The sequence below is a fragment of the Ascaphus truei genome, chromosome 2 (genome assembly GCF_040206685.1).
Source record: "Ascaphus truei isolate aAscTru1 chromosome 2, aAscTru1.hap1, whole genome shotgun sequence".
NCBI lineage: Eukaryota > Metazoa > Chordata > Amphibia > Anura > Ascaphidae > Ascaphus > Ascaphus truei.
This window is the reverse complement of record NC_134484.1, coordinates 470,987,620-470,995,214: the sequence shown is the minus strand read 5'-3', so window position 1 is coordinate 470,995,214 and position 7,595 is coordinate 470,987,620. Positions and strand designations below refer to the sequence as shown.

Below are 7,595 nucleotides of genomic sequence, written 5' to 3'. Positions count from 1 at the left end.
TCGGCAACAGGTACACAGGAGTTCCCCGCTTCAGCTTAGGAGCGTGAGTGCGGGAGTTGCCTTTGTGCAAGGAGCTGCCTCGGCCCATGAAGTACACCGCAGGGCAGCGTCGGGGAAAACCAAAGCTTCAGCACCGATGACCAAAGCAGGCCTCTGCGTGGAGAAAAGCAGCAGGCCTCAGGATACTCAGGAAGTCAGGCCTCTGCGTAAAAGCATAGCAGCAGGCCTCAGGATACTCAGGAAGTCAGGCCTCTGCGTAGAAGCAGGCCTCAGGATACTCAGGAAGTCAGGCCTCTGCGTAGAAGCGTAGAAGGGAAAGGAAGGGAAGGGAAAGGAGATAGAAGGGAAAGGAGATAACAGGAAAATGCTGATAAGAAGATACAGCTAGCGTGTGGGGAAATGGCGTATGCATGATGTACAAATGAAGTAGAGATACTGTTTTCTTCAGGTGTATATATAAACACACCAGTGTTTTAAGGAGAGATAATTTGTCGTGACTAGGTGTTGGCACTCCTCACACTGAGGCAACACTGTACTATTATCTTAATTGCATGATGCGCTATTAAACTACATTTGAGAAACATGTCAAACTCGCCTTCCTTCAGTGATAATAAAGTTACAGGAACTGTTACTGCTGATTGTGCTCACCATAATGCTTGGAATGGAATCATACAGCACTCCAATATGTCATAATAAAGTAACTTCAAGTGTTACGGCTATATCCCTGACAGTGAGACTTTGACACAGCACCGGACACTGAGATCAAGTCTACAACCTTTTAGGATAAATCAGAGGGTGCGAAGCTGTCCAAGTCTTTCAGGGGCTGAAACGTCCTCCTCGTCGCTCTAACCAAGCAAAATCCCGGAGCTAAAAGGGATAGTGGAGATTCACTGTTAGTACCTCATCCTCCAAGATATGTTGTAGTGGTGGGCTTCAATGCCCCAAGTACACTATTTAACAGCACTTGAGTCATACAGTTCACATTCACTATTGAGTTATCAAACCTTTCCAAACAATGTTGTATTTATGGAATTCATTCTAAAAAGGTAAAATTACTGTACATGCATAAATTACACATTACATGTTATGGGAAGTAAGTGACAAAAGCCCTCCACCGTACAACAAATAAAAAAATTATTTATGAGCACATTCACATGTCTCCGACAGGTCTGCAATAGAAAAATTGGTATCTGCGGCGCAAACTGATTCAAGTGAAATAAATACTATGTGAATAAAAGTGGTAATATAATGATGGATGGTACCAGCACTGTTAACAAATGTCACAATTGGCTCCGTCGAACAGGATCATCTGGGGGTTAATCCTCCATATAATGAATAACCCCACTGGTAACGTGCAGGGAGTGACTTGGGACGCACTCCAACCCTACGTCTCATCAGCTGCCCGTCTTGCCTGCTCACACGCGTGCGGTTTCCTCAGTCTGCTCCTCTCACTGGCAGAGCGTCCGGGAATCTCTGACGTCAGCGTGCTGAATTGCCGATGGGTTAGTACGGTGGCCTCCAATGTCTAAAAAAAACAACGCGTTTCACCAGTATGTCGGCTTTTTCTGGGGTTGTGTTAGGATTCTAATCACGCTGAATATATATACCCTACATAATCATAGAGTATCTCAGCTTCCAACCATTATAGTTAATTGGTTCTTAAAGAGCTGCCTGCCACCATAGCCATTGCTAGCTGTATCATTAACCTAGTACAAATACATACTTTTATACATATGGTAATAAAATCCTTAAGACTTCATACAAAGTACGTTAATTCAATAAAAACTTGACTGACTAATACATCAAAATGTAATATGGAAAGGGAATAGTTCCGTGGGCGCCTATAAATTTTACTACTATAAAAGCCCAGCACACATTGGTGCAGTATCCCCCACACATCGGTGAATCAACGTGAGCTGCCAGCTAACCATCTCTTGTAGCCGTCGACGAGTTGAACCAGCTGTTGCGGTTTCCCATTATTCAAGCGCCCTGCTTGGCGCCCTGCAGGAGTACCTGCTGACAAGGTCCGTCCACGAGCGGACAGAGACGCCAGCTAGCAGTGAGCAGCAGACAGACGAGCTCACGGTGGCCCGTGGCTGACATCGTGCTGAATCAGCTGCAGCTGAGTTCCATCTGCTCAGACGTGCTTCCTGGAGCTGCAGGAGTCCCCGCTTGATGAGCTGCACCCACGAGCCGACAGAGACGCCAGCTAAGCAGAGAGCAGCACACAGATGAGAGGGGATACTCTCTAAAATATCCACTGCCTGCAAACCTATTCCATCTGGTGAGTAGGCATTGCTACCATCATCATTGGTGCTACGGAGTGCTAGAACCACCTATTCAGATTTTTAATTGCTTAAATCTATATGTCCATGCAAATTGTGCATTATATTAATTATTAATTGTTATTAAATGATTTTATTGTCCTAAAAATACCATTTCAGTTTTCAGCTGTTATATGTTGTCTTATATGTTGTTTGTTTAATGTTTCAACAGTATTACGCTATGTGTTGTGCTTTCTCTTTGTTTTCAAGCCCACCGTGAGGATCAACAATCTTCACAACCAACAGGCTTGGTTTTCGTATATCCTTTATAGTAGTAAAATTTATAGGCGCCCACGGAACTATTCCCTGTCCATACTGATTTCCTGACCAGGGGGTCAGGCTTTGTGTCCTAGGCAGCCCCTTATATATAGTTTCATTTAATATATAAGGTAATAGTTACTACACCATACATATTGCGGTTAGCGCTACCTGTTTTGTTGTTTATCAAAATGTAATAGCTATAAAAAAACATCAAATTTATTAAATAAAAACAGTAAGATAAAACATCAATATTGGGGGTTGGCTATAAACCACTAAATAAATAGCCGGTATTGTATTACTAAAATAGAAGGATAGAGAAATAATTCATTGACAAAAATAAAACATTCAATTGACATTATAAAATGATGATCCATCAAAGAGGCATGTCCAATGATATTAGTTAGACTATATTTCTCATAATAAACATGATAAAAGTCAGACCAAATTTAAATCTGAATTAAAATAAATTGATAGATATGTAGTTGATGGGACTGATGTTGATAGTAGATAATGAACTAAATACAGTTCCATATATAAAGTTCTAAATATACTTCTATATGATTGTATGAAGATAAAAATGTGGTCAAATACCTACAAGTTCTAATACAAAAAATATAAGTATAGTATATGTAGCCAGGTCCCCTCTGGGTCCCCCGTTTCCCCTTTCCCCCTCCCTTACCTCCATTATGGTAGGGGTGCTTGCGGGTGGCGACGGGCTGGCCAGCGGCACCCCATGTTTAAAGTGTCGCGCGTGCGCAGAAGGTGTTCGGTGGCCATGTTGGGGTTGGCGCGAGGTTTGCGCATGCGCAGTCAGTGTGTGGAGTCCTGGCGGCAATTACAGATTGCACAGGTGCAGATAGTGCTAGTGGCGGCCATTACAGCATCGCACATGCGCGGCAGACATAGCGCACGCAGCCCCAATCATAGAAAGGCTCCCAAGGGACTACAACTCTCAGCAGCCCCCGGGGCTGGAGCCCATGTAACGCCAGGGAGCCAATGCAAGAGTCAGCTTCCCCTGACAGAGAGAAACAGTGTTGTGCGCTGAGTCAGTATCAGCTGGGACACAGACAGGGGAGGGTGTGTAAGTGCAGGGAGGCAAGTAGCCTATGCACTAGGCCAGAGATCTCCCCTAGGCCCTACTCACAGATCAAGTTTGTGGTTGCTACAGGGACAGGCCCTTAGGTAGGGACCCTGTCCCTTTAGTTGTTTCTTAGTTTAGGGACACAGCCAGAACGCTGCGCAGCCCTGAAGGTTGTGGTCTGGAATCAGACCCTGTCCAGTTACTGAGACGGTTTCCACGGTGGGATCATCCTACAGGACATCATCCCACGCAGAGGCGGGATCAGCGGTTCCACTCATCTCCACATCAGCGCGCCCGGGTGTGGACACACCAGGCAGGTACAATTATACACCAAGTGCACCACCTATATCATCTAGTATGACGCTGATCACGCCTAAGGGGTGGGGTGTGGGACTTTGGGTACATGGTGTGGGGTGAAGGCCCTGCGAGGCGTGAGGCAGTTGTATCTTTAGTAATTATAGAGTCTAGTGTTCAGGGTTGTTTGTTATATAATGTACAGTAAAGGTTCTTCTATTTTTAGTAAGTGTATGTGTTCATTTGAATGTGTCCTGTGAGGGGCTGCTTCCACTCTGCTGGGATCCCTCACAGGTGGAGGCACTGCACCATATGGTAAGAGTAATTCACCCCAGGCTCCCAGCGGCGGAGGCTTAGGCTCCTGTGAGCCCATAGGTAAAGGGCAGCACAGTAGCATAATTACAGCACACCCCCCAGATCTCACTTAGGGGTGTTGGAAACAGGGTTACATTTGGAGGTGCTGCTGAGATTAATCAGGACAGGCTTTCAGCTAAGCAGAACTGGAAGAGTAATATGTATACTTCCAGAGCAAGTGTTGGAGAAAGGGAGTCTACTAGGTGTAGTCAGGGGGTCACTGAACCTCGCAAAGCACGACCTAAGACTGGCCTAAAAGAGGTGATCAGAGTTGGCAACTGGGCTATAGCTGTACTAGTCCCTTGAGGCGAGGATCGTAGGATGCCTAAAGGAAGTAGACTGGGAAACATGGATCAGGAACTTCTGGAGAGGGTTTGCGATACTGGCATGCCAATAGGAGGTGATGCCCAGTGCTGCGGGGGAGAAGACCCCCAAAAGCACTTCTAGCCGGTAGTCAGTCTAACACGTAAAGCACTTGTAATGGACTGTCATCGTGTGCAGTGTACAAGAGAAAGAGTTTTGCCTAGCCTGGGGTATGCTGAATTATCCCTGGTTAGAGGCTGAAATGGATTGCAGTGTTCATAGAAGAGCGAGTTCCCATCCAAACAGTGAGGGTTGCGCTATAGTGAAAATCGTGGGTTCAACTAAAATGGAGGCCACTATACTTGATAGTGCACCGCGCGGTGTGAAGAAGCTAAAATGGCAGCTCCCGCCGAGTCTGGATGGCGCACGTGCTGCGTGCATACACGCTGCAAGAAAGCTAAGTGCAAAGATTTGGATGGGTTTGGCGCGAAAGCCATCGCCCTGCCTGAAGGTGGGAAGTGGCACAAAAGTAGGATTCGCATCCCCCTGCGTTGTGACTGGCTCAGAGACGAGTCCACATCATAAAGTAATACAGAGTGACCCTCCTCTAATCTCCACCAGAGGGAGGGGTCACGGTGAGAGCCAATCACAAAGCTCTGCCCAAGCGAAAGGAGGAGTCGGATGTGAGTTACCACACCTTCAGTCTTGTAGAGCTGGCGATCAAGACAGAGCACATTGTCGAGCACCAATGCTATCCACTATTCCTACAGCTAGCAGTATGGCTACATGCCACGTTACCACTTACCAACTCCCAGGAGGCTTCCTGGTGGTGGAGGTGGGAGGCCGAGAATACCTCCGGTGTCTGTGCTTACAGTGCCGACTGCCTGGGCCTGAACCAAGCACCACTGCCCAGTGTCCGCAGTGTGGAATCGTCTTCTTATTGCCAGTAGATCCCTTTCCAACCATCGTGGCTCCTACGGACGTTCCCCAAGCAACCTTGAAGAGGTGGACAGCCTAGAAGTAGATTGCAGCGAAGAATGTGCTGCCGGAACTCGCCGAAGAGAAGGTGACTACCCACAGGAGAGGGGAATCGCTGTTCATGGTGGTGCCGGAACCAGACCGTTACGTGCCCAACGTTTCCATCCATCCACATTTCCATCCAAAGTGCAGAATCCTGTGGTCGCTCTCCTGCGGAAATGTCCCTGCCTGCCTCAGTATAGCATCGGTGGTGACGCGCCAACCGGCGGACCACTACAGTGGTGTTGCCAAGAGAGATTCACTAACCTGTGATGTGGAGCAGATGAGTCCGGACCTTTCCCGACAGTAGGTGCTGGTGCGGCCTGAGCCGCGTAGAAGTCCCACGGCCGTGGCGACTCCCAGTGTGGCAGAGACGTGACCCAAGACTGCTTCAGAAGACCAGCAGAGTATCGCGAGCCAGCGGAGCAGTAAGGACCCTCCACCCCCTTACTTCCACCAGGTGAAGAAAGAAAAGGTCAGCGAGAGAGAGTATCCTGCAGCCTACTCACATGTCCGTGACCCTGTCGAACCTCCGCCGCCACTTCCGGTGGATGATGCATCTCCGGCGCGGAACCGGGACTTGCATACTGAATCCGCCGAGACGACCGGAGATTACATCACTTCCGGGTCGACACGGAATTCTGGATCAAGACAAGCGACTACCTCCATGATGAGTACCAGCCTGACTGCAGATGAAGTGCAGAGATACCGAGAGGAACTTGTCCGCCGAGGGATGCGGAAGCGTGCAGCTCGAGACAGTAAGAAGGCCCTTACTGGTCGCGGCTTAGCCCGACTGAGAGACTGTCACGATGACATCAACTTTTATCAACACATTTATATTTCTGGGTACTTGATTGAACAGAACAAGTTGCAAAATAAATTGCGATTTATTTCCTTAATAGACAAACACACGACATCTGCAGAATACACTTAAAACCACACTCACTGGGATCAGGAAACTAAATAAGTTGTCCTTGGAACGAAAGAAATGGTCCTTTGCTTGCCAGTGCAAGAAATGCAGCCTTGGTTTTAAAAGTCCTGTGCTTATGTGGTTGTTAACCCCTTCACTCCTGGACTGGTTGCTGCTGTACTGGAACAAAGTTTTGCATCTTTACATCATGGATTAAAATTCAGGAATCACATTGGGAAATACCTGGGAAGCCACAGTTATAATATCGATGAAAGAAAAAGAACCCAGTCTTATAGCACTCGTACACAACAATTGTATAATGATAAGTTTAAAATACTTTATTTATAACTATGAATAAAAAATAGGGTGTTAAAATATGATTAAATAATATGTAGAACAGCACGTGACTGTATCCTTTTGTAACCCACCCTTGTATAGGTGGGTAGATGTAGTATGATCCCTGATTGGTACTAGGGATCAAACGCTATTAATTATAGCGACCTAAAATATAGGAGAAGAGCCAAAGAATACCCACTGAAAAGAGACTGTCTCTATTAGAGTGTATCTAAGCGTAAATGCGCTCTAGAGGGATACACTCATGGTAATGTGGCATATATTCCCCCTACGTGCCCTGAAGAAGCGTTTGAACACGTGAAACGCGCGCGTCGGCATTTCTCTCCCTGCACACGCGGGAAGTTTGTTTATTTAAACAGTTCAGCTGAATGATATTGATCTGCGTTTTGGGCTTTAAAACTTCCCTTGAAGTGCTTGTTTCATTAGGGATCGCGCGGTATATCATTACTGCGGGACCCTCCATGTCCATAGGAGTCTTTGAATTTACCCACCTGACAGACAGGCAGGTCCTCGAGCACATCGGCACTGATACAGCCAGGATCAGTGCTGATGTAGGGGACACTGCAATGATCAGTTAGACCGGCTCCCCACGTCATTACTCTGTGCATGCTCTTGCTATAAACCTCCAGAAGGGGGGGGACGGGGTGTTTTGGGGCTTTGACCCCATTGGAATATTAACCCCTATATACCCTACTCG

General features: G+C 47.0%; 1 long non-coding RNA gene across 1 annotated transcript in view; it reads right to left on the bottom strand.

Moving 5' to 3' along the window:
- Nucleotides 1-497: 497 nt before the first annotated feature.
- LOC142488382 (uncharacterized) overlaps nucleotides 498-7,595 on the bottom strand; it is a 41,960-nt gene continuing 34,862 nt past the window's right edge. The window contains exons 2-3 of the long non-coding RNA XR_012799403.1: nucleotides 1,263-1,525; nucleotides 498-867 (exon numbers count right to left, since the gene is read on the bottom strand). This is a non-coding gene — a long non-coding RNA (uncharacterized LOC142488382). The remainder of the gene's footprint in view (nucleotides 868-1,262; nucleotides 1,526-7,595) is intronic.